Source organism: Pinus tabuliformis, chromosome 6 (assembly GCF_031772625.1).
Source record: "Pinus tabuliformis cultivar Carrire ecotype Pingquan chromosome 6, CPIR1, whole genome shotgun sequence".
Classification (NCBI taxonomy): domain Eukaryota; kingdom Viridiplantae; phylum Streptophyta; class Pinopsida; order Pinales; family Pinaceae; genus Pinus; species Pinus tabuliformis.
In genome coordinates, this window is record NC_142292.1 from 485,157,828 (window position 1) to 485,185,595 (window position 27,768).

General features: G+C 41.3%; 1 pseudogene; it reads left to right on the forward strand.

Annotated features, from left to right (window-relative positions):
* Window positions 1–15,929: 15,929 nt before the first annotated feature.
* LOC149259404 (uncharacterized) overlaps window positions 15,930–27,768 on the forward strand; it is an 84,451-nt pseudogene continuing 72,612 nt past the window's right edge.

Sequence of the window (27,768 nt, forward strand, 5' to 3'; positions counted from 1 at the left end):
TTCTCTGTCTCTTCTCCCCATGGCTTGCTGATGTGGTCAAGGGAGTCTCTCTATCCCTTTTTCTGCTCACATCCTCCCTTTGTGGAGTTTGGAGGACTGAGGTTTCATTGGCAGCTTCTTGCCTAGGAGGCACTCTGCTTTGAGCCTGCTGGTCGCTGAGATTTTGGGCCTCAACTGCCCCTTCTTGCTGTGTGGGCTGCTCCTTTTCCTGCTGCCCTTCTCTTTGCTGTGTACCCTGTTGCTGTTGTTGTTCTGCCTGCTGCTGTTGCTGTACCTCCTCCTGAGGTGGCTGTTCTGATTCCATTTCTTTCTCCTTCCCTTTGGCAGAGGCTTGCTCAGTAGCTCCGGCCACTTGCTGATTGGCTGTGGAGGAAGATGCAGCTGTTCCCCCTTGGATGTTTGGAAGAGTGAATACCTGTGCAGAAAGCTCCAAGTCAGCCATCTTTAGAAGATTTCTACGTGCTCTTTCATTCAGCTCTTCTTGTGTAATAGCTTCTTCTAGGGTTCCTCTCCTCCATTTAATTTGGTTTGCATGTTGTTCAATGTGAGGAATCTTGAGATGATCATAGCGAGATAGCTTATATTTAAGCCTCCTCAAAGAGATGAAGTGGTTGGGGTCATAAGGCTTCCAGAGGAAACTGGTCTTCAAACCAAGGCCTTGTAACATTCTATCTGCCTCTATCCAGCCTTCCTCCCTTATGTTATAGACCAGGTGGCCAAGTTGGTTCCTGACTTTTAACTGTGCCTTCTTGCCCTTTCCTGAGAAGTGAAGCACATCAACATTGCCAAACTGCCTGAAGTATTCTAGGGCAAAGAGCCTCATGGGCACATATCTGGGCAGTCTGTATGGGGGTAACTCACAGCCATAAATTCTAATGACTGTGTGATGCTGGTAAAAATACCAATCCCCAATGCTGTATGCTTTTGACAAGTGAAGGAGTCTTTGCATCTCATCGGTCAATCTTGGAGGAGGTGAGCCCAGCAGCAGAGTCATGGCTGGATGGATGAAGAGATCTATGAACTCACAGTAGGTGTATGGAGAATAGAAACTGCAGTGGAAAGCAGAGGTCCAATACACTATTGATCTGAGGTTGCCCTGTGCATCCTCTCTTTTCATAGGAAAAGAGAATTTCTCATGTTGATAGTATAAGATTAAGTGGAAAATGTAGGAGGTGTATTTGAACACCCTTTCCCTTGACAGGTTCAACAACTGCTCATGCATTTTCTCTGAAATGTAAGTGGCATAGTCATAGCAGACTGGATTTTTGCCAGGAGAGAACATGAGCATCAACAGCAGCACAGTTTCATCTATATACTCAATTGAGTCATACCCCAGAATGGGACTGATCATATCTACAAGGTCCCTGCCCAATTGGTTGAGATAGACATGACAAATGGGAGGGTATATCACAGTATCAGAATTAACAAACAGCTGGTTGAGTTTGGTAATTTGGGCATCTGTCATTCTGGCTCCCTGCCTTATCAAATCCACCAGGGATAGAGGAACCAATTTCTTGTTTGTCTTGAATTGCAACATCTCTTTGATGGCCTCAGGGGTAATGTAGAACAGAACTGTGCCTGAAGGGTCAAGCACAGCCCTCTGGGTGGCATCATACTTATCAGCACATAAGTGAATCAGGTCAGGAAATTGATTCACCTGAGGGAGCTTGAAAATTGGGAGGAAGGAATCCCAAATGCCCAAGATGTCTGTTCCAGTCTCATGTTTGATTTTTAATTCATTTAACAGATGAATATGGAACTTGCTCTGGCTTAGCATTTCTTCTGAGATTTTACAATCTAAGTCTGCTAATGCCTGCCACTCTAATTGTCTGTGGGGAGCATTCAAAGGGGCAACATTAAGGGCTATGGGAGCCACTGGTGGGTCCATGATTTCTTGCAGGATTTATTGACGGAGATGCTATGCAGAGCAACCCAAAAAGTTTTCTTTGAGGAAGGAATGTGAATTGTATGGCCCAGAGTGAGTGGGAGAGTTGCAGCAATTGAAATACTGCTTGAAGTGTAAATGAGACCAATGAGAGGTCTAAGTCTGTCTTTTTCAGCAGGTGAATACAGTTTGAGTGAGTACTTTCACGTTTGCGTGAACAGAGTACCGTTTTCAGTGAAAATGCGGGTAAACAAGGCTCGACTATTGTTTTTCGAGCTCACAGTGGTAAATGGGGGCTAGGCACCAGAATTTCACCGGTGAATTTTGAGAGTTTTATGTCGCTTAAGCTCTTTCGATGGAATTCACAGGCAGAGTACGCACATGAAGGATTTTAATGGAGAATACCTGGTAAAGAGCGAGCAATGGTCACGGATGACTGTGGAAATGGCGCGCTGGACGTCTCCGAGTTGGTTTCAGCAAAGGTGCGCGGTTGGACGTGGAAATTGCATGCAGGAGCAACAGTCGTTTTTTGTAGAAAAGTGCAAAAAACGCGAAATTTTGGCTATAATATTGATTTTTGGAAATTTGGCGCGTTTTTATGATGACGTCAGCATGACGTCATAGGTGGAGTCAGGGTCGGATGACGTCAACATGACGTCATCAGGTGACGTGGCGAGCTAGGATTGGTCCACAGGGATGATGCGGTGGCAGACACGTCGGCGAAATGGCGGACAAAGATGCTGACGCGACGACAGGGTGGCAATGACGTGGGTCTGACGTTTGTCGGGCGGATTGTCCAAAACCATACGCGGTTAGCGGTTTCATATCGCACCGCTATAGGTACGGAGGCAGAATGTGTCAGGCGTACCTCTGATGTATTGTGGGGGAGGCGCGTGGCGGGCGCCTGACGTCACCTTCTGACAGATATCGGAAGGTATCGGTCGGACGTCGGGGCCCGTCCGATATGGATAAGGACTGTTGGATTTGGAGCGCTTGATCGGACGGCTATTGGGTTAATGAGATGATCGGTGGATATGACAAGGGGGCAGTATTATTTTATAATTATTTTCGGGATCAGCGCTAGACGGAAAACATTAGGATAGGGTATTTCCAAATGTTTTTTCAATGTATTTCGGAAATGTACAACATGGGCGGAACTTTGGTTTAAGCGGCAAACGGTGGGTTATTGGGTTATTTCACCATTTCGAAAGGGTTTATGGGCAGGAGGGGGGGGTTTTATAAGGTTTTTCAATGCACAAGAATGCGGCCCCGATACTTAGGATAGGCGAATAAAATGGGTGTTTGGGTTATTTTGCAAATGAAGCGGGTATAGGTAAAACAAGGTCATTTATGAGATTTTCTTAGGTAAATGAAGCTTTGTAGGGGCCAAATGAACTCAGAGGAGGGGAGGGGGTTAAATTTAGGTTCATCAAAGTGACCAGATGCCATTTGATCCCTAATAGAGAACTTATTGGCTATAATGCCAAGGGGAGGGATATTTATACAAAATTTGGGGTTTATACACCATGGTGTTAATACTAGTAGGGGAAAGGTAACATAGGGGATTTACATAGTAGAGTTAGAGTTAGTATGGGGGAAAATGAGAATGAAGGGGAAAACCACTAAGTTTATTTGAAACTTACTTAGTTTAGGGAGTAGATCAAAATGAAAAGAATTTTACACAGGAAATGTGGCTTTTAAATGAACAAGAACTATCATAAAACCTTAGAAATTTCTCATCAATCTCCATGGATGAAGGGATGTTAGTAATAAGAGTGGAAGGGGAATTTGGGGAATTAGACATGCTCCTTTGCCTTGCTTTTCTTATTTAAACCAGCAAGATTCAATCTGGGATGAATACCACTTCTGCAACCCCATCTACTTACCCAGCTACTTTGCCTAGCATTTTTTATTTCTTCTTGGAGGGTGCACTTGGACTTGCAGACCCTTACTTGCCTTTTCTTTTATTTGGCTTTTTCTTTTGTTTTTTCTATCTACTTCTACCCTTATTTCTTCCAAGGCCCCAGATTAAGCTGTTGGGAACCTTTTTTCTCTACCTAAACTACTTGTCTGCCAAGATTAAACAGTTTGGACAGACTCCTTTCTCTATTCTACAATTGAAAATTTAAACATGACATGATCCAGATTAGACTGTTGGACCATCCATCAAAATTTAAGTCCATACCAAGCTATAAGCAAAGATTGGATTCTCTTGGAAATATGTGATTTTTGAATCATCAAAGCAGAGCATATTTGGACCTTTTCATAGCCAATCATGAAATATGAAACCTATTGGTATAGGTAGCCAACAAGAGGAATCACCGATAATGATAATGACCCTCAAGGTACTGCAGTACAATTCACGTGGTGTGAATAAAGGACTTGGCGTCGAACACCACGCAAAATCTTTCGGTCGAAGGTCATTGATGTATACCTGTCGCCGGAAGTGAGAAACTTGCCATTGAGGCATGCAAGCTTCAAAGTACTGAGGGGGTTGTTCCTAGATCAACTTCTTGGATAATGAGCTGAAGTCGACAAGAAGCGATCCGTCAAAGGAGGGCCTTAATGAATCCCACATCAGTGACACGGAACGGAGCTAATGATTTTAGTGGAGGTGAAAACAGTCTGTGACATATGATTCAGGGTGGCGGTCATGAATGGATGAAGGATAATGTATGGCAGTGGATGGGACACGGTTGATTCTTTCTGAACAACATCTCTTGAACATATAACGACACTGATGCGATGGATCGGTAGCATTACCTTTGAGATTTGGAAAGGGGGTTTGTTTCATTTTTTAATGAGGTTGACACAGTAAAAGAACTATCCTCATGACTCCTTGTTTCATTTTTTAACGAGGTTGACACGAGATAAGAACTGTCCTCGGAGCCCACTGTATTTACAGTATTTCTATTAGGGCGATGATCCACGCTAACAAAATGTTTAGGAATCTTCTGAATCCATTAGATATAGAAGATTTCATATTGTAGGTTTCCACTGTGGCCACTTCCGCCAGATTATTTGCAGGCGGTAGGGCAAAAGTACCCATTAAGGCAGGGTCTTTTAGGAGACCTACTCCAATATTTTGAAGTGAATGATTGCTTCCATGGATCATTGGAATGCTTCCCGTAACTTGTGAACTGTCGGGGAGGAAATTTTGTTGGTCGACGACTGTAATTCCTCCTTGAAAGGGAAATGCAATCTTCCTGAAGTAGGTCGACACAACTGCAGCCATGGCATATATCCAGGGCCTTCCCAGTAGGATGTTGTAATCGAGGTTTCCATCAATTACTTCAACATCAATTCCTACTGTTTTGACCCCTAGTTCAACTTGTAAGTTACTTAAAATCCCGTATGGAGTGTATGATCGTCCATCAAATGCTTTTAACGTCGTTGATGATCTCGACAAGGGTGGTGAGCCTAAATTCTTCCAGCAACTCATCGACATAATACACGTAGATGCCCCCTCATCAATAATTGTTCGATGAACAGTTTTGTTGAGGGCTTTCACTTGAATAAGGAAAGCTAGTTGAGCTGGTAACTGAGGGTCATATCCTTTATGATCAAAGGCCACAAGATTGGAATCCCTTGGGCCAATCCCACCTATTGCTGATAATAAAGCTTGCTCTTGGGAGGGGCAATTTTGCGGCACCTCAAGTGTCGACATAGCGGACGACGATTGAGCCAGGTCCTCTATTATATTATAATTCTGTGCTATTTTGGCACGAGGATTAAATGTCGATTTGTGTACTACTCCCTTTGGCGACTTTATCATTGGTTCAGGAATGTTGGGTGGCACAACTTTGGTTAAAGTTGTCGTCGAACTACTAGGTTGTTCATTAGCCTTTTTATTCGACAGCCGTGGATTCCCGTAATCTTTATTCCTTGTCAAAGCATCATTTTGCTGCTTCGAGACAGACAACATAAGCACTTGGGATCGGGAAGCATTTTGATTAGCAACCAGATTTTGACCTGGGTTGGGAAACGGATCAGTCAATACTGCTGGGGTTTTTGAACTCTTAAAGAGTTTTTTAACTTCAGCTATATGTGGAAAATCTTTCGTCCAATGATCCTCATCGCATATATGACACCCTGCCGGGGGTTTCCTTTTTCTCCCTTTCTTTTTCTTCTTGCCCTCTGGTTGCTTCAGTCGTTTGCCCTTGTCGATCGACATGGCATTTACTTCTGAGGCAAGAAGTTCTTCATTTGCATTTTGACTAGAAATTTTGTGTTTTCTAATCACACCATTGCCGGCGTGAGAGTCATTGTTTGATTTAGGAGGAGGAGGAATTGAGAATTCCGGTCTAGGGGCGTCAGGTATTTTGTCATAGAGCGTGCCGGACTGAGTATAGACCAAGTCCAGATATTGCGCACGAGCGATAACCTGCTCTTCCGTTACGACTCCCCCCTTTGCCACATCTTCCGTGATGGCAGGAAGTAATGACTTGATAAACCATTCAGCTAATAGCTGATCGGGAACGTACGTTTTTACCATCCTACGACGACGTCGCCACTCATGTATATGATCAGATATGTGGGTGGCAGTCGTCTGTTTGAAGTTGGTAAGGAGTTCTGTTCCTGTTTGAACGAAGCTCTAGGCAATTCAATGTACCATTTTGCCGCTGGACCCGTTAACATCCTCTGAAAGAGGCGAAGTCTTATCGAATCATCATTCAGGGTGTTCGATGAACACCATAGATGGAATGTCATCACATGATTCGACGGGTCTTCACCCGGATTTCCATTAAATTTAGGAATATCTGACGGAAGTTTATGTGGAATCGTTGGCCACCAAGGGGCATAAGCAATTGGATCATTCGTCAGCCGGTTTAGATCTGGTAATTCTAGAGTTGCTACAAAGGGCAACTGTTGATTCAGGTTAGGCGAAGCATACCCAGGATAAGATGGGATCGCCTGAGCAATGGGTCTTTGCAAACCAGCATAATGCTGGCAACTTTGACAAGGTTGATGGGCATAACCATTATAGTATGGTTGCCCATTACTTACAAAGACTTGTTGCTCAGGTCCTTGATATGATTGTTGGAATGGCGGTTGTTGAGATTGAACCAGCTCTGGTTGTTGGACCATTTGCTGTTGACCAATACTGGATGATTGACCAGGATGAGGAGTCACAGTACTTGTTTGAGCCTGAGTCGCTCGAGATAAGGAGGCACTACCCTGAGATTGTGATTGAGTCGTTGAGACAAGAGGCTGTTGTATTGCAACCTGAGAAACCTGGGATTGACATACAACAGGTAGCGCTTGTACTTGCGACGCATTCACCATAGCAGGTGTGGTGGTAATATTCGACACAGGGTGTACTGGTTGCATTGAATATACAACCCCTGGTTGTTGAGGCAGTATTGGTACCCAACCGTTGGATGTAATTCCAGTTTGACCTGAACCTTGTTGTAAACTCCCATATGGTTGTTCTCTGGGAGGGAACAATGAAAGAGCATACTGCCCCCCATATGGTGGAAATCCAGTACTTAAAGGGTAAATTGGCCTTTGAAGACACATTGGATCAATTTGTTGAGTTTCAACATAAGAAATACCAGATGATAATCCGGATGAAGAAATAGGAACTAACCATGTCGTCGTCCCTGATTGGACTCCGGCTTGTTGTTGATAATTTGCCTGGACAGATGGTATACCAGCGAACATCGTTGGAGTAGCGGCAGGAGGCTCTACCGCTGCTGTGTCGGACGATACAGTCCTAGATGTCAACGGTTGTTCAGACATATCTAGTCTATCCAAAAGATTTCTTAGCGATTCTACAAGAATTTACGATGCCAAAAGACTAACTTCGAAGATCAACGAGGGAATGGTGACGATTATTCCGCTTAAAATAAATTTTAACGACGCTTAGACACAACTTGCTTTTTCACTTTTAAAGAGTCAAGAAAAAGCTAAAGATGACTCTAGTCTCCTTCGATGTTTTAACGAGCCCGAAGTGACAAATGCTTGGATGGACTTTTTCAGTTATAGAGTTTGAAAAAGGCCAAAAGAAACTACTCTGGATTTCTAGGCAGAGGGTGTGCCAAACTTTTCGCAAAACCACAGAATACGTTTTACGGTACGAGTGGTCGATCTTCGTGAATGCTGTGTTCACTGCATTGCGATCAGTAGGGCGGCCGACACGGTTTCCTATGGATAAAGGCTTTGTTCCTATAGGGGTCTCCCAATATATACGCGACGGTACGTGGGAGCACAAGTCCGTATTGATACTTATCGCTTCACCGTGGAGGAATCACCCAACCACTCAACACTAAGATATCACGTTTAACGACGCCGGAACACGTCTCTAGCTTAGACCTCTATGTGTTTGCGTTATGTTTCAATGCGTTGTTATGTAAATTCAATTTATTTTAAGGTTGATCTTGTTTAGCAGTTTGCCTTTATGGATCACCACGAGATGTATAGTAACACTCCTAAATGCAGTCTAAGATGATAAGCAAGCTTTTCAATCTTTCAACTTTGAAAATCTTAACTACCGAGGGAAAAGAAAGACATCATCTTTTCACACAGATCATAGAGCACACACTAATGCACTTTTCCCTAAATCAACATACAAACTTATCAAATGCAAAATGCACAATGCAGGTATTTCTTTTCTCTTTCTTAATGTTGATGTAATACAAAAAGAAAGTTGTTGTATAATTTTGAATTCGATTTCAAGTGAAAGCAAACAAGCTTGTCCAAAATCAAAAGACACCTTAAGATTTACTTGTTTCGACACTAGAAATACATAAATTCAAACCATATGATGAAAGCAAAAGCTCAATCAACTATGAACAGCAAACAAACTAACTCTTAAGATCAAAACGACACTTATCACAGGTCTAGATCTAAGAGGCCACAACAAGACTAGTTCACTTTTCGTTATGGGAAACTGCAAATGATGTAAGAAATACACAAAGAACAAATACAGTTTCTTTATACAACCGAGGCGGAATAGTGGCAAAGAAAGGTGGTTTCAGATAGGTACATTGACTGATAACAGGCTGCAAAAACAAGGATGAAAACAGGGCAATAAACAGCAGGGAACCCCAGTTGCACAAGGCAAAACTGGTTCAGCGTAGGTAGTACACTGTCAGTTTGACATTCAGCGCAGGTAGCCCCTTCGGGACCTGCGATGAAATGCAGACTGTCTTCACAGTGCCTGCAATGAAGAGAGAAACTCTCGTTTTTCTCAGTTTCCGGGTTACAGATTGCTCAAAAATTCACAGTTTTTGGCCAAATCAAAAGCTATCAATCAAGTACACACTAAAGGATGAAAAGGAGGATGAAAAGCTATCACTAAGAGCTGTTCAGAGTCCTTGTGGATTAGCTCTTCAAATCCTAAACATGCCAAGAAACTGAGCTAGAGTAGCTGCCCTCTACTTTGCATTTGAAAGATCCAAATGCAGTTCGATTCGGTACTCCCTGTGTTTAGGAAATGAATAGCAAAAACACAAACAACCAACAAGATACGATCCCCAGTGGAGTCGCCAATTTGTTGTTGGGAAAAGTATCCAATACGGAATGACCCTATCCCACTCTAAGGGTGATAGTACCTCAGCAACAATCGAAGCAAAGCTATCTAAGATTTCTTCTTTATGAAAGTAAAATAGGGGAGAAAGAGATCCACTAACCGATGTCTTTCGCTAATAGTTGATCCAATCTTCTCTCCATGCTGCTTGCTCCCAGCTCCTTGCTCTTTCACTGGCCCAGCTACACCAAGATCCTGCAAAATGGAAAGAGAGGGAAACTACAAGAAGCATACATTCATAATTGATTCAAGGATTAGAATAAATCAAATACACAAGTTTAACAATACATTATTGAGACACATGCATATAGAAGAACCTCAAATGCTTTATTTATGGAAGAAGTAAAGTTCAGGGAGTGATACAACCATAAGAGGCCCAATCCAGCATCACCTTCCCAGCGGAAAGAAATCTCCTCTTCACCTCCTTCAAAGCAAATCACCCAATAGTTCTAAACTCAAACCAACAGCACTTCCTTACATTCACAAGATTCTAGCCCCCTTTAGACCTCATGAGAGAGCTCTATATATAGGAGTTTTGGAGAAAGGATGAGTCAGCTTGAGGTTGGCATGAAGCTGACTAGTGTCCTCTCTCACTTCAGTTATTCTTCAGTTCTTGAGTCCACTTGGAGGTTCTTGCTTCCACTTGGAGATCTAGACCCTCTTACTCATCACCAGTCGAATTCCCTGATACAAGTGTCATTTTGGAAGCTTCCTGGGCATTGACACCTTGAGGAATGACTGTGCCACATGTCCCAACTCGCCCAGCGCAGGTAGCCTTCTTTGCAGTTGACATTCAGCGCAGGTAGACAGTGGAGCAGTTGACATTCAGCGCAGATGCTCAGTGGAGCAGTTGACATGATCCAGAATTGCCTTGTTTTTGAGTGTTTTCAGGTGGAGAACTTTTATTCAGTGCTGTGGTTTGCTGACCTTGTTCCTCTAGGGGTAGGAACAACATGTTTAGGGACTTTGGATCCCTTAGATTATGGACATTTCATGCTTCATGCTGTAAGGCACAAAAATGTCTATAACAATTCCTGAAAGTGGAGCAGAAAATTTAGTGGTCTCTGGAGAGAAGACCATGTTGTGGCATCAAAGGCTTGGACATATTGGAGAGAAGGGCCTTTGAATACTTCATGGTAAAGGTATGGTAGAAGGTATGAGTAATAGCTCTCTGGATTTTTATTTCTGTGAAAAATTGTGTATATGGGAAGCAGAATCAGGTGAGTTTCCCCTCTGGTGGTAAGAGGGTGAAACATATATTAGAGCTTTTGCACAATGATGTGTTTGGACCTATGTCAGTTCCATCTGTGTAAGTTTGTGTACTATGTATCATTTATAGATGACTTCTCAAGGAATACATGGATATATTTCCTCAAGAAGAAATTTGAAGTCTTTGACAAGTTTAAAGAATTTAAGGCTTTGGTGGAAAACTAGACAGAGAAGAAGATAAAGGTGCTGAGAACAGATAACGATGGAGAGTTTTGTAAGAAGGAATTTGAAGAGTTATGTAAGAAGTGTGATATAGCACGCTAGAAGAATACTCCATACACGCCTCAGAAAAATGGAGTTGCAGAAAGAATGAACAGGACATTGATGGAAAAGGCAAGAAGCATGCTCAGTGATGCTAGGTTATGACAGGAATTTTGGGCAGAGGTGGCGGAGAATGCATGTTACCTGGTTAACAGATCACCTTCATCAGCATTGGAGGATAAGACTCCAAAAGAGGTATGGACTGGTAAGAAACCCTCTATTTGACATCTGAGGGTATTTGGATGTGATGCATATGTACATGTTCCAAAGGAGAAACGAACCAAGTTGGATAATAAATCTGAAAAGTGCATGTTTATTGGGTATAAGGATGGTTTAAAGGGTTATAAGCTTTGGAACCCAGTAACAAGGAAGGTTGTGTACAACCGAGATGCGGTGTTCAGAGAGGTGAAAGATGTTATTAAACATGAAGTCCAACCAAAGGAACCTTAGAAGATAGAGTTTGAGCTAAAGGATGAAGAATTAGACTCTACAACAGAGGAGGAATTAGAAGATTAAGAGCCACAACTCCGGGTGTGAGAAGATCAGTTCGAGAAAGAAGGCAGCTAGAAAGGTACAGTCCATCTGCTTTCTATTCAAATTTTTCTTTATCTATTACTGATGATGATCCCAGAACTGTGAAGGAAGCAGTAGATTCAAAGGATGGAAAATTCTAGAAAGAAGCCATGGTTGATGAAATGGCATCTTTGCACAAAAATGAGGCTTGGGATCTGGTGGAGTTTCCGGCTGGAAGGAAACCCATTGGAAGCAAATGGGTGTTCCAGAAGAATTCAAATGCAGAAGGAAAGGTGGAGAAATACAAATCTCAGTTGGTAGCAAAAGGATATTCCCAGGTGTCGGGAATTGATTTTGGTGATATTTTTTCTCCTGTTGCCAAGATAACTTCTATTAGATTACTTTTATCTGTTGTTGCTGCTTTTGATTTTGAGCTAGAACAGATGGATGTGAAGACAACATTTCTTCACTGGGATCTGGAAGAGGAGATCTACATGAAGCAACTTGAATGTTTTGTGGTGAAGGGTAAGAAAGAACTGGTATGAAAGTTAAAGAAGTCTCTGTATGGGTTAAAACCGTCACCAAGGATGTGGTATCAAAATTTTTGATACATTTATACAGGGACTTGGCTTCACCATGTTAGCCTCCTATACCAATAGGGTTTCATATTTCATGATTGACAGTGGAAATGCTAAAAATGATCATCTTTGATGAAACAAAGGTTCCATTTTTGGTGAACAAAGCAGAAGGTTAAAAAATGTAAAGAGGGTATGCCTTAAAAGAATAATAAAAAGGCAAGAAAATGAAATGGTCAAAAGAAAAAAGAATTGAAATGAACCCCAAAGAAGGATCGGGAAAGTGGCCAATCAAAATGCCACTGCTATCTTGATGGATGGCTCAACAGTTCAAGCTGGGCCATGCCATGTTTTAAATTGCTTGTTTTAGAGTAGGTAATGAGTACCTGTTCAAACAGTTCAAGCTTGACAGATGACTAGATGAATAGAGAAAGAAAGGAGCCCACTAGCTTAATCTAGGCCCTTGGAAGATATAAGGGTAGATTTAGATAGGAGGGCAGCAAAAAGAAAAGAGCATATGAGGGTTTGCAAGTCTAAGTGCACCCTCCCTGAAGTAACAAAAAATGCTAGGTTCTAAGTTGGGTAGGTAGCCAGAAGTTGCAGAATCCTGATCCTATTCAGTTTTGGCCTTGATCAAGAAGGCATATGTTGGCAGTTGCAAAGGTATCTATGCAGCATTTTGAAGGCAAATAAAGAAGCATGTCTAACTCCCCCTGTTTTCCCCAAAAAACTCCCTTTCTAACATCCCATGGAGGACTTCAGGACTTTCCTAAACAATCCTCTTTGTATTTCTTCTTGGAAATTTCATGATAAGTTTTCACTTTCTTCTCCGAAAAGAAGCCACATTTCTTGTGTAAAATCATTCCCCATCAACTCCTAAAAATCTAAGTTTACTCACTAAACTTAGTTTTCTATCCCACACTTTCAACCTCTCATATCCCCAATTCACATTAACTTCTCTAACTTTATTATCTAAATCCCTATGTTCCCCTTTTTCCCCTATTACTATATCACTATTGTGACAAAAGCACATAAAGTATGTAAATACCCCCCCCTTTGGCATTATAGCCATAGTTTCAAAGTTTGGAGAATCATGCAGAATCAAAAGTTTGTTGTATTTGGTTCATTTAAAGTCAGGGATTAAATTAACATTTGGTTAGTTTAATAACCTATTCGTACCCTTATCCCCTTTACAAACCGATCGCAATTACCTGCGCCATTTGTATAAAACCTTGTTAAAAATCCACTTTTTCCGCTTTTTCAAAGCTTATGCTTCGGCGCGCTCACCGCAAAAAACAAAAAATATATATTAAATTCCCCGCTGGGACCCTCCGTATCCACCCATCACCTCCGCAGCCCGTCGACCGTCGGATTCGGGCCCTCCCATCCGACGGCCCACAGCAATATCGGACCACCCCCGATGCCCGAATGATAGCGCCCGAAATCTGTCAGAGGGTGACGTCAGGGCTCGGACGCGTGTCGCTCTTGGGTTGTGTCGGGCGGCCTCCTACCAAAACCACACCCACACTATGAGCGGTCTGAAATTCCCGCTTACCACCCTCGTATTTCCGCTATACGTCACTCCCACGTCACCCTCACGTCACTGCCGCCCCATCCGCCCTTGCTCCGAGCCGTCCGCCATGTCACCTGTCCACGTGGAGCCACTCACTGGCCGCCACGTCATCACTCCATACCCAACCCCACCTATGACATCATGCTGACGTCATCCAACAAAAGGCGCCAAAGGCCGAATTTCCCTATTTTGCCCGAAAAAGTCATTTTTTCGCATTATCTACAAAATTGCTGACTGTACTCCTGCATGAGTGACTACGTTGTTTGTCCACAAACTCTGAAGACTGCTCCCTGCTGCTGGCGCCGTGAATCCACCTCCATATCAACACCATTGTCTGATTGCACCCAGGTATTTATCAGTTTCCCTCTGCGCGCCTTAGTTTTTGCATAATTCACCAAAACAAGCAAGAAAAGAGAAAAACGCAGTAATTACCAGGAACCTTCAGTAACCGAACTTCATTTCCCACTGTAAACCCAAATTCACCTACAGAGGTTCCACATTGTGCCAAGTTACCACAAATTCACAGTTTTTTTGCGCATTCGCAAATCTAAACCTCTGCCAGACAAATCCACCAGGAAAATAACTCTCAAATCCCAGCATTTGCTCCTTGAATCTCTCCCAGGAGCATTTCAACTCAGTTTCTCCCCTATTTACCTTGTCCTCTCTGCAAATTGCCCCCCTCATTGGAAATTCATTGTTCTATATTGCTGTGCCCAGAAAATCAAGTTTAAACACAACTTCAAGTATCAGTTGGCCATGGAGACCCCTGTGGCATTAAACATTGCCCCATTAAATGGCCCACACAAGAACCTGAAATGGTTAGCCCTGGATGACAGAGATTATCAGATGAGAGAAACTGTAGAGAGGGGAATCACATGCCACATAGAGATAGTTTGTGAGTTGAGAAAGAAGCACAGAGAGGGTACAGACCTCCTGGGAATCTGGAAGTCCAATTTGCCAATTTATTATCTCCCTCAGGTCAATGAATTCCCTGACTTGATTCACCAATGCTACACAAACTATGACCCCATTCAAAGAGCTGTTCTGAGTCCTTCAGGCTTTGTCTTGTTCCATATTACTGCTGAGGCCATCAACCAAATGCTGCAGTTTCAACCTACAAGGCCACTAGCTCCTCTTTCCATGCAGCTTTTATTAGAGCAAGGTGCCAAGCTCTCCAACTCACAAATTACAAGAATTGGCCAATTATTTATGCGCCCAGAGTACCAGCCCCGAAAGCCTCCCCCTTATCTACATGACTGGTTCAATGACATAGGGAGACTGCTGGTAGACATTATATCTTCCATCCTAGGGTTCAAAACCAGTGAGTTTGTGGATGAGACAACACTGGTGGTGCTATCCATTTTTACCCCAGGACAGCCCCCTGCTGTCCAGTATGACTATGCTGCATTTATAGCCAACAAAATTCATGAACAGTTCATGAACTTGGAGAGAGAGAGGGTATTCAAGTACACCTCCTACATATATCATCTGCTATTATACAATCAGCCTGACAGCTTTCCTGTCTCCCTCAAGAAGTTAGATGCAAAGGGAAACCGAAGATCTGTAATATTCTGGACATCAGTCTGTCATCACATTCACTATTCACCATACAACTACTGTGAGTTTATTGACCTATTCATTCATCCAGCCTTGTCACTGCTGCAGAGTTCCCCTCCTCCTAGACTCATTGATGATATGCAGAAAATCCTCCAGCTGTCCAAGAACTATAACATTGGGGATTGGTACTTTTACCAAGACGACACAGTGATCAGGATATATGGCTGTGAGTTAGCACCATACAGGCTACCAAAGTATGTTCCCATGAGACTCTTTGCACTAGAATACTTTAGGCAGTTCGACAATGCAGATATGATTCACTTCCATAGCAAAAACAAGAAGGCACAGCTGAAAATAAAGCATCAATTGGGTCCATTCATCTTTAACAAGAGGGAAGAAGCTTGGGATGAGGCAGACCAAATGCTAAAAGCCCTCCAGCTCAAGACAAGCTTCTATTGGGAACCCTATGACCCTAACCATTTCATAAGCCTCAGAAGAATCAAGCGTAGGCTTGCCACATATGACCACATTAGCATTCCAGAAGTTGAATAATATGCTAATCAATTAGAGTGGAAGGAAGGCACATTAGTGCAAGATTATACTGAAGAAGAAATAGCAGAGAAAGCCATTAAAACTTTAGAAAAGGCAGTTGACTTGGAATATTTTGGACAGGTTTGGTCTTCAGGCTCTCGGCATCTTGGAGAAGCTGCTTCTTCATCCACCGTTCCCCAGCAGCCTGCCAAAACAACTGACCCAGCAACAGACATGGCTAAAGGCAAAACAGTGCAGCAAGAAGAGTCACCTCCAAATGTGGAGCAGCAAGTAGAGCAGCAGGAAAGTACAGCCAAGGAACCTGCCTCCACAGAACAGCAAACACATGAGTCAATCCCTCCAAGGCAGGAGGTAACAGTTGAATCCTCAGTTTTACAAACACCTGCTAATGAGGAAAGAACAAGGAAAAGGGATAGGCAAGAGGACACTCCTCTTACTACCTCTACGGACCAGCAAGGAGAAAAAAGACAGAGGTTGAACCCTTTTTCAGAGGAGGAACTACCAGAAAGACCAACTGATACTATGCCCCCTCCTAGCATTGAAACATCGGCCAGTTCCTTACAGCAAGGACAGGACATCCCACATGGGGCAGAGGTGAGCTCTTCAAGGCAGAAATCTAAGGCAGACTCTAGCATCAAGCAGCAGTTCATAGATATCAAGAAAAGGAATGAGCCCCTCAAACACCAAATCTACAACCATCTCTTGAAAATGGCACCAACTAATCAGCAGAGATTAATGTCTGCTTATGACATTCAAGAACAAAAAATGACTCTTAGTCATTTCAGGCCTACCATGCAGCAACCTCAAACAGCTGCCGATTATATCAGAACTAATCTGGAAATTTTTGCCAAAGACATCCACCCCTTGGATCAGATTGAGCTACACAGGCAAACCGGGGAAATGATATATTCCACATTAGCTGATAAGACCCTACTGGCACACCAATTACAAAATTCTCTACACAACACTGCTGCTCAACTGGAATTGGAGAAGGCATCATCTCAAGCCAAGGACAACAGAATCAAGTCCTTAGAAGAGATCATTATAGAATTGGGTCATGATCCAAAGGACCCCAAGGGTGTGCAGGCACTGTTAAAGAAAAGAGATGAAGATGTAGCAGCTATGAGAAAGCATATCAAGCTGCCAGCTACCCTTCACCCTCAAACTGGAGAGGTGGCAGAGCAAAAGAAGGATCAGGATGTAGTTGCTTTACTCCTGAGTTTATACAAGAGATTGATGGAAACAGAGAGTGCACTAGAGGTGGCACTAAAATCAAGACAAAGTGAGGCACCAATGCAGCCAGCACAGACATCTGCATCTACTGAAGGTGTGCCACTTTCTACTACTACAGCAGGTCCTCCCACAGGACAAACATCAGAGGCAGGCCCTTCAACATCAGCGCCAGCAACAGCACCAGATCAGGGACCCAGCCTAAGCATGCAGAACATGATGAAGGAGCTGGAAGCCTTAGAAGCACAGATGGCTGAACTGCAGGAGACCAAGGATAAACTGGCTGCCATTGAAGAAAAGTATGATAAATCCAAGCAAAGTGTAGCTGAAAAAACAAGAGAGGTAAGGGCTCTTGAGAAGAAAATAAAGGAACTGGAGAAAGAGCTCTCTCTTGATAAAGTTGTAGTTGAAATTAAGAAGATCCTGTGGGCCAATATTGGCCAATCTATAACAGACCAGTGGCAATATATTGAAACCATCCATGAGCATATGGATCTCATAGGCAGGGCCCAAAAAGAAAGTCAAAGAGCAAGGGCATCTCTAGGCAATATGCCTGAGATAGCCAATAGGATGATCAATGTCCTTAACAATCGCACTGGCCCTCAGCTGGCAGCAATAGGTATCACTAATAGAACTGATACCATTTTACTAGTGAAGAGGGTGCTCACTTTGAGAAATTATGTACAAACATTGGATAGAAGGTGTCAAGAAATGCAGACAGAGGTGAACAAATTCATTGAGAAAATTACAACATTACATAACAGAGGCCTTCCCAGCTTAGTAACCAATGCAGGAAGATTACTATCCCATGAAAACTATGCCAAGAGGGTAAATACATATGCTACAAATCAGATCACTGCAGCAGCAAGTGCCCCAGAGGAAACAGGGCCTCCATCTGGGCAAAGTCTCTATGACAAACTAGAGAATTTGTTTTTTATTGTGAATGAGATTAGACATCTGTTTGAAGTGCCTCCAAACTACTACAAATATACTGAGGCAGATGAAACCTTAGGCATAATCTTAAGACACCAATTGCCTACTCAGGAATGGTGGACGGGCATGATACAAACACTGCTGTGAAGAAACAGGTTGTTCACCATATTTTTGTACTTCTGTCACAAGTCAGCATTTTCAAAAAATTGATATATTCGCTCTGACTGGGAAAGCAATTGAAAGGGCCAACTCAGCAATCAAGTTTGACCACCAAAGCAGATGCCAACAGATGCAGATGACGGGGCTGAGATAGCCGCACCACGACAAAGCAATAAAGGGTGTATTACTCAGAATCAATACGAAGCGCCCAACCGACCCAGTTGCCTCCAAAAGTCAAAAAATTTCTGACAGAGCTGAAAAGTCATTCATTGTCCATTTAAAGTAGCAATAACTATTGTATCTGCTATTTTTGAAAGTTGGTAAAGACAGTTATTGAGCAAATGACTCATCGTTAAGATATTTTGTAAAACGATTGTATATATATCCCCACGCATAAACTTATTGGGGTTGTTGATTTTTCTTCTGGAGAAGCTATGCTGTAATTTCAGACTTTCAATACAGGAAGCTAATGGAATTTCTGAAGTTCTGAGTTGTTTGAAGTGTTGTGGTGTGCTTGCTTGCTGCTACAGGATTCCTACGCTATTTCATGTCACAATAAGTTTTCTGAACCATGTTTTTTATGTATTCCGCTCTTTCATAATCCACTTATATTGTATGTTTCATATGTTTAGCAGTAGAGAAAAAGAATAGTTCAGGATTTGTTCATTGAACACCCTAAACTCAATCTATGCTGCTATGAATGTTTTCTTCAGAGATAGTTATGAATGTGTAATTCTTAATTGCTCACCTTCATACTAAATCTTTCATAGTAAATACTGTTCATGAATTCTAATTTGCTCCTGATCAATATTTCATTCCTCCACATCACCAGCTTGGTGAAAGATTCTTAGTTGCCTTCTCACTGACTGGAAATAATCCATATTCCACAATTTGAAGTTTGTTTCATGAGTACCTACATGGCCCTGCTGTTTCATCACTCTCACTCAATTCCTCAAACAACACATAATCACAGACTCCATTGCCCAATGGACTGAAGATCCTGAATATCACATTTTAGCTACTAGAAGGCATCATTCAACCAAAACTTTAAACAAAATTCAGTACATCATAGCTAGCCTAAAACATTATCGAAACAAAGCTAAATCCTAAAGAGAGAGCCCTCTCTGATTGCAGGTAGGCTAGGACCTGTGATCCAAAGATTGATCTGTGGTTACCTCGGCCGTATTCCCTTAGGAGTCAAAGGGAACAACCTGAGTGATAACACACCAGAAGCAAAGCAGATCACTGTGTGTATTTTAAATTAATTGGTGACTATGTTATTTATCTGGTCTTGTATGTGGATGATATGTTGCTGGTTGGAAATGACAAAGAAATTATCCAAGATTTGAAGACCCATTTGTCCCCCAAATTCGACATGAATGATCTTGGTGCTGCAAACTATATTTTGGGCATGGAAATTAAAAGAAATCGGAAAAAGAGGAAGCTATGGCTAAACCAGAGGAAGTATGTCGAGACAATATTTCAGAGGTTTAATATGCAGGATAGTAAACCGGTTAAGGTTCCTATTACTGTAGGTTTAAAGTTATCTGCTGAATAATGTCCCAAGACATAAGAAGAGGAAGAGGACATGTATCATGTTCCATATGCAAGTAAAATCGGTAGCCTGATGTATGCGATGGTATGTACTAGACCAGACATTGCACATGCAGTGGGAGTATTGAGCAGGTTTATTTCAAAACCAGGGAAGGAGCACTGGACAACAGTGAAGTGGGTTTTCAGGTATATGCATGGCACTAGTGATTATGGTTTGTGCTACTAAGGAAGACCAGGATTGGACAGAGTGTTGGATATTTGTGGCTTTGTTGATGCAGATTGGGCTGGAGATCTGGATCAAGGAAGATCTACAAGTGGGTATGTGTTTAACCCATTTGGAGGTGTAGTCAGTTGGATGAGTAAGAAACAATCTGTAGTGGCACTATCAACTACAGAGGTAGAATACATGGTAGCCACTCATGCAAGCAAGGAACCAGTTTGGTTGTAGAGGTTGTGTTCAAGTATGGGGTTAGTACAGGGAGCTATAAGGATAGACTGTGACAGCCAAAGTACAATTTTCTTGGCAAAGAACCCTGCATATCATTCAAAGACAAAGCACATTGATGTTCAGTATCACTTTGTGAGGGAAATGATAGAAGACAAAAAAGTGTTGCTGGTAAAGGTGGACACTTTGAAGAATACTGCAGATGCATTGACAAAATCTGTGAGCTCTGAGAAGTTCTCTTGGTGTAGAGAAACAATGGGCATTGTAGGGATGGATAAATGACTAAGCTCTCTTGTGGCCCCTTGTGGAAAGAAAACAACAAGTGGGAGAATGTTGGGTTGTGTTATATTCTTTCCACGACTAGCCCATGTAGTTAACCGGGGGGTTAGAAGGGGGGCGGAGCCCCCCCTTCGTTGCGTTGATTGCGTAGAGGGCCGGGGGGGGGGGGGGGGGGGGGGTCACAAGGGGGTTTAAGGGGTGCAGGTAACCCCACTCTATTGGGTCTGGGGCAGCACCCCGAAAATTTTTGGTTTTGGACCCCATATTAGGTTGGGCAGACCTACCTATGGTTTTGTGCACGTTTTTCGCACATGGTTTTGGACGCGATGGTTTTCGGTCCATGGTATTCGATGCTTCGGCATGTATAAATATGTATTGTAACATTGAAAGGAACATAATGAAAAATCAAGCTGGTAGTCTCGGTTTTGCGATCCAGGGGAAAATCTCTGTGTATATGTGTTTTATGCATTACGCTCTCTCATTGTTTATTTTCTGTGTTTTAGAATCGTATGCAGGTAATTTCTGTATGGGGTTAAAGGCTACAATAACAAGGAGCACCAACATTAAAAGTAATGAGACTAAACTATGAGGAATCCATCCCCACTATCACAGTAAGAAAGGCTTTGCAGAGCTGAGGCTTTTTGTTGTTGATGGCAACTCTGTAAAACCTCCAATGTAGACATGGAACAAGGGTATTGGGCTAAATCCTAGACAATACTATAGTGTTGGGAAGCCCGTGCCGATGAATTGTGTATTGAATTACAAACGACACCCTTAGGTGGGCGATAGAATAGCTCCATAGGCTTATCGAGCGTGAGAGGTCCAATGGAAGTAATTGAGGTGGTTGAGTCCTTAGAGGAAGAACTCGACTCAGGAGTATCGTAAGACTTAGCTCGTGTGGTCACATTAACTTGCTCTTGGCACATAAGAAAAGACGTATTATTGGAAGGATGAAAATATGGTCACTCATTGCCCCCTTGCGGAGGTTGAGGAGCTTGGGAAATCATTTGTTGTTGAGGTTGTGTAGGGAATGGATGAGTCAAGACAATTGGCTTGTAAATAGCATGTGGTGGTGTAAGAAGTCGGTGGAGTTCATCTATTCAAGGGTGCTCATGAGTCAAATGCTCACCTAGACAAATATTACAAGGGAACTTGATCTTACAACATCATTCACTTGTGCCCCCACCCTGATTAGATGGCTTTGGTTAAGTCTCATCAACAAGTTTATTATTTTGTTTTTTATTTTTGTTCTTTTTACTGCCAAGTTGATGAGTGTTTGTGGGTGTTTTGGACTTCACCATGAGAACATCGACAAGTTGCTCGGAAGAGGGTGCCTTTTCAAAGCCAAACACACTTGCTGGGGCTTGCAATGTAAAAATAAATTTCCCTAGTTGGGCAGAAAATTAGCTCATAGAGTCGAATACAGAACCAATCACACCATCAAAGTGTGGTCCTAGGGTAGGCTTGGGTGGTTCGGTAGAAGGACGTGGAGCATTAGGAATTACATCACAAAGTGTGCCCGACTGAGAGTAAATCAAATATAGTTGTTAGAAAGCTAATATAGTTTGTTCCACAGTAAAAACCCTGAACATAGAGACATCCTTAGCTATGGGAGGTAACAAAAATCAAATGAAACATTTATAAAGAATCTCATTGGGGAGCTTCCTTCGAATAAACCTCTTATGTCATTACCACTCATGAATATGATCAGAGATTAGAGTACTAGAATTTTCTTGCTTAAAGTTGGACAAGAGGTCAGAATCAATGTTGTATCTCATAGGTAATTGAAAATGGGTCAAAAATGTCATAGCCAAAGAAGAAAAGTCACTAAAATATGTCGTGTCCAATTCAATATACCATTTACCATTATATCTAGTCAACGTTGGTTGAAACAAACCCAATCTAATTAAATCATCCACCAAAGAGTTTGATGAGCACCAAAGATTGTAGGTGGTGATATGTGTTGATGGGTTCTCTCCAGGCTTCCCTTCAAACTTAGGGATATCATATGGTAACCTTATAGGCATGGGTGGCCACCAAGGATCATGATGGATGGGGTCATTCATTTATCTTAAGTAAATTCAGAAGATCAAGAGAAGATAAGAAAGGATTATGTTGTTGACTGAATTGGTCATAGGAGGAAGAACCCCCTGACAAACCATGAGGTCCCCCCATACCCTTGATCCAAACTTAAAAGGAATGAAAAAAATTATAGATATAATCATAAATATAGAGATGTAGTAGAAAAACACTTCATTTCATTAATAGAAAAATACTGAACTATGATTACAAACAAAATGGAAATAAGATAGCTCGAGCGATGGTAGCTTATCTTTAAGAAGAGATGTGGTGGCTACATGCCAACTGAACTATGTTACAATGAGGCTCAAGGGCCTATTTATTATTGAAAAACATGGAAAAACCCTAAACAACGAAAACCCTAACCCCAGGAGATGTAACGCCAATATTTTGTGGGCCTAATTGGGGTTAGTTGGGCAACCAACTTCCCAGGGTCATAACTTGGTCATATTATCTTCGTTTGGCGCATACGAAACCTTATTGGAAAGGTCTATGTAGGTACTACATGTTTTTCTGTGGACCCCTGTCTACAATTATGGGCCTGCAATAGACCTCAAAAAAACGTTGTTTAGGGGGTCAAAATTGCTCCGGAAGTTCAGGACCCAAAATACTGCTAAAAATAGTAAATGCTGAAATAAACAAGGAAACAAATGAAATTGACTGGAGGGTCTAGGTGGAATAGGTATGTTACCACAATATCCACCTGGATCAACCCTGTTTTTGAGTAACAGTCTCTATACCATGGTTATAATGCATTCCATTAAATTGAGGATATGGGAAAATATGACTAGTGTAAGGTGTTTTCCCCCTAGGGTAAATTCCCCCAGAGAGCAAAGGACCCCCAAGAGAATGGATTCTAGTGAGGTTGTACCTGACATAAAAGAAGGACCTTTATGCACAACAACACCAACATAGGGAGGGTAATTCATAGGAATCATGGTGTTAGTGGCATGGTTTACCCCAGGTAAACTAGCCCCTCCAAGAAAAGTACTAGAGGAAGACACCCCTCTAAATAATGAACTATACCAAGCATAGGAAATACTAAAAGCAAGGTTTCCCCTAGGCTGGCTAGGAGCAATAGATGATCCCCCCCACACATTACCGAATTTGACTATGCCCATATGAGGAACATGGACAATAGGCTGAGAAAAACTACGAGTAAAGATTCCCTATCATATAGGCTATCTAGGGTTTACACCCATGGCTAGAATAGATGAAGGAATGGGCACAAGACACTAGGAAAACCTATGGGAATCAAAAAATTGACTGGTGGTATGCCCCATGATGACGTGAGAGGTATTGAAGGAGGTGTATATCCGACCACACTTAGTGGTGTTTATCATAACAACCAAAATGGCAGATACAAAGGGTAAAGGAGAATTGACCTCCTCCATAGGTAGTGAAGGAAAATGACTATTGATGTAGGCAGGTGTCGAACCATCTAGATTCAACCACAATAACTCTGTTCCTAATGGTTTAGTCAAAGGTGTATTAACAGGAGAGACAAAATCATCCACAAGTGTCTCGATATAAGATATGAAGTCACTACCAGGAGGACTAGGAATATATTCCACAACTAGATGTTGGTCCGGGTCTTAAGTACCAATACGAACCCTACAAGAAGGATTCAAAAATTCAGCTCACTCAAGAAGTAGACCCCGAATTCTATGTCATTGATGGTGACTAGGTTCAACTTGGGTGAATAAATGTGTGTTAACCAAATCAAGTTAGTACAGACACCCCTAAGGCCAAACTACTGACTTGGACCAAACAACAAACACTAGAAAGGCCATAAAAGGTAGTCACATGCAAACTAGTCCTAGTATATTGTTTTTGATGACAATCAACTTAATACCTGTGAGATCTCAACTCCATAATAAAAGCACTTGAGGGGAAGGTAAGGTAGAGGGATGGTTGTTTCCCACAACCAACACTAATAAGGTGTTTTTCTTAGGAACGACCACTAAGTTACCTCTGTCCCATGGGGGCACACAAATCTTAGGATTCTCGGTAGTTATTCATCGACACGAGATTCCCTACCATGAGTTGTTGGGTAGCCTTGAGGAGAACCACTTACACTATGACCTAAGCCTAACTACCTCTCAAACGAGTTTTTGTTGTGCTCTGATTTTAACCATGGGATTATGGATAATTTTTTAATCTCCCTATAGTAGGCTGTTAGGTTGGTTTTATGGTCTTGGAGCATTTTACTCACACACCTAGCTCCAAAACCCTAGCCTAAGCTAATGTTGGTGTACTACCAATAAAAATAAAATATGAGTCTAGTGAATTTTATTAGATAATTTATTTTAGTGGTTGTTATTTACTCAGATGGATAGTGACGTGGAACACAAATGGTGTGATGGGCTATTGTTAGTAACACCCTAATGTAGTTATATGCACAATTCTCTTTTCAATTTGATGAAAGCCAAATACAATAGGGTAGGTGTCTTTTCACTTTTCTAAAGAAAAAAATTTCCTATGAAAATCACTTCTCACTTATCCTAAAATGAAACCCCCAAATTTATAAAATTCCAGACCCAAAAGAAGATTCAAAAAACAAAATCTGAAAAGAGGCTAAAAAGGTCCCCAAGCTAGAACACAAAGCGCTAAAAAAACGTCAAAACTTGGAGTCATTGCCAATCAAAATCTCTCAAGAAACTTAACAAGAAAGGTCAAAAGTGGAAAGCGGGAGGCAATGCAAAAAATATAGGGATTTAGCACAATGTGTCAATGAGAGACAATGTTCTACATGGACAAAATCAAACCCTAATAACCAGAAAGACTAAAAAATATTGAATGGGAGTGACAAAATGTGAATCTGAAATAAAGAATGAAAAAAATGCACCCAAATCAAATTTTCAAGTCACAAATTTCATAGCCACAACCAATTGAAAAATAAACACCACCAAATTCAAGCAACAATAAGCAAAACAATGACTTAAACTGGGTATGAAACTCAACAAGGAGTAAACAAAAAAACAAAAAGTGCAACAATTAAATAAAGGTCTAAAACTGGACTAGTACTGTAGACAAAGAAACAAAGACAAATCTAAAAAATAGATCCAATTTTTAAGGAAAAGAACCCCCAAAAAAATCACAAGAAATGCATCAAAGAAACCCTTAAAAATTGGCAAATAAATGGATCAACTTCACAAATAAGGAGTGAGATTAGATCTGACAAGATCCACAACTGGTAACAATACTGATACATAGATCCAGAAGCTTTAAAGCTGATTCAAGATACCAGAGTTAAAATCCTAACAACAAAGGTTTAAGGAAGACCCTAGCACTCAAAAGAGAACAAATTAAAAGAAAAATATCAAATCTGAAAGAGTGTAACAAAATTTCAACACTCAGGAGGACAAGGAAGGATCAGATCTGAAAGATCAGATCTAGATCTGGAATAGAAGGCCTAAAAAAACCTAATCTTGGGTTGTCTTCGCTCTGACAGAGTTAGTAACCTAGAAAAATCTTAACTCTGAGTTTAACCAATACCAAGAGAAGATAGGAATCTTCACTCTATAAGCCTCTACAAGATGGCAAAAATGGAGAAAAATCGACTAGCTTATGTTCAATTGGCCATAACTTCCTCATCCAGAGTCTGTTTTTAATGTTTTTTTTTTGGGTGAAATTTTGAGAGGAATTTAGATTTGTGGTTAATTCAATAAATTTATGTACATAAAAGTCCAAAATTCAATTTAAAACCCATGATCTATTATTCCCTTATGTAAAAAATAAAAATAAAAATTTAGATTTAAAATCTCTTTAGATTTGAAGTAAATAAAACTAATGGGGATCCAAATTAAACCATATAGCAATAAAGAATTCAATGAAAGCAATAGGAGATAAAAAAATGCAAATACGAAGAGGAGATATAATAGATCTAGGGTTGACTTCTCAGTGGAGTCGCCAGACCCGTTACGAGAAAATTTGGCCTGAGAAATCAAACTACTTTTAACACTGTAGATCAGAGAATGATTTTCCTAGATGTGAGTGTGTGACCATAAGAAAATCAAGAAGCCTAACCCTTTGTTCCTATCCACACAAGAAAATACATTCAACACTCATGCAATAGGATGTAAAGGAATGGATGAAGAATGAATACCGTTAACCCTCATAGGTTGGTGTAGTCTTTTGAGTCCAATGCCAAGAAAATCATGCTTCCACTTGAAGAACCTTATTCTTCTTCCAATAAGAAGGAACTTGAACACATGCAAAACCAACCAACAAAATCCTTCTGCATAGATCTTATTAGTTCAAAAATAGCATGTCCTAGTGCAAAATATAATTCATATTGCATATACATGAAAGGAACATGTAGATCTATTAATCCAAAATGATAGTACACGAAATGTATACCTCCAAACAATAAGCTCCTCTCCTCCAACTTGCAACTTGGCTTCCTTGTCCTAATACAAAAGTGCTTCGATGTTGTAATATGGATACTTGTTATACAGTAAAATGACCTCCTCATCAACTCAGAGGGGAAAGACATGATGACTAAAGCAATGACCAAGTTCACAAGCTTTGTTTCCAAGCTAACACTACCTATACACTGACAACCTACTTTATAAAGCTTCTCTACAAGCCTAAGGGAGCATTAGTGACCCAAGTAACTCTACTTGTTACCTCGGGGACAACGTTAGTAAACCCTAATGAGGATCTAAGGGTCAAAGGAGTGAATTGACTAAGAAATATCCCTATATTCTCTTCTAAATCAACTCAGAAAAGCAAGGAAACATCAAAGTTCGATCTATTTGGGGGATTTCTAATCCTCAAGAAGTAGGCAAATGGGAAAGAGCTCAAACGAATGGCAACATCATTGCTTTTACCTAAGGAAACTCATGGAGAAACTTGGCAACCCTAACCTCACATGCTACATAAGCAGAGCTAGGGCTATTGTGAAAGGGGTCAGATCATTTGAAAGGATAGCTTACTTGATTGTCGAGTAGAGTCTCAGACCTAAGCATAAGAAGTTGGTAATAAGGGAGAGAGAGAGAGAGGAGATGGAGGGGTAAGGGAAGGCTGATGCAACCGACAGTTGTAATCACTCTTTCGACATTAATATAGAACTGCAATTGTACTATCTACTCTGTGGTGTTGGTACTATAATTCATTAGTATGCTTATTCAATGTCTTTTAGCATGAGTAGTTTAGTTATGTACAACTAGATGTCTTTTGTATATTCATACATTAATTGTCAAGGTTTTATGCTATGATTATGCTTGTCTCTTCTATGTGCACGAATTGATCTGGAGCCAGTGTTACACTAAAAAATGTCACCATGACTATTTACAGTTAGGATGACTCTATCAACAGTCATGCTACCCTCTTAGGCAAGTCTTATGCCTCTGCTCTCCATGTCAAACT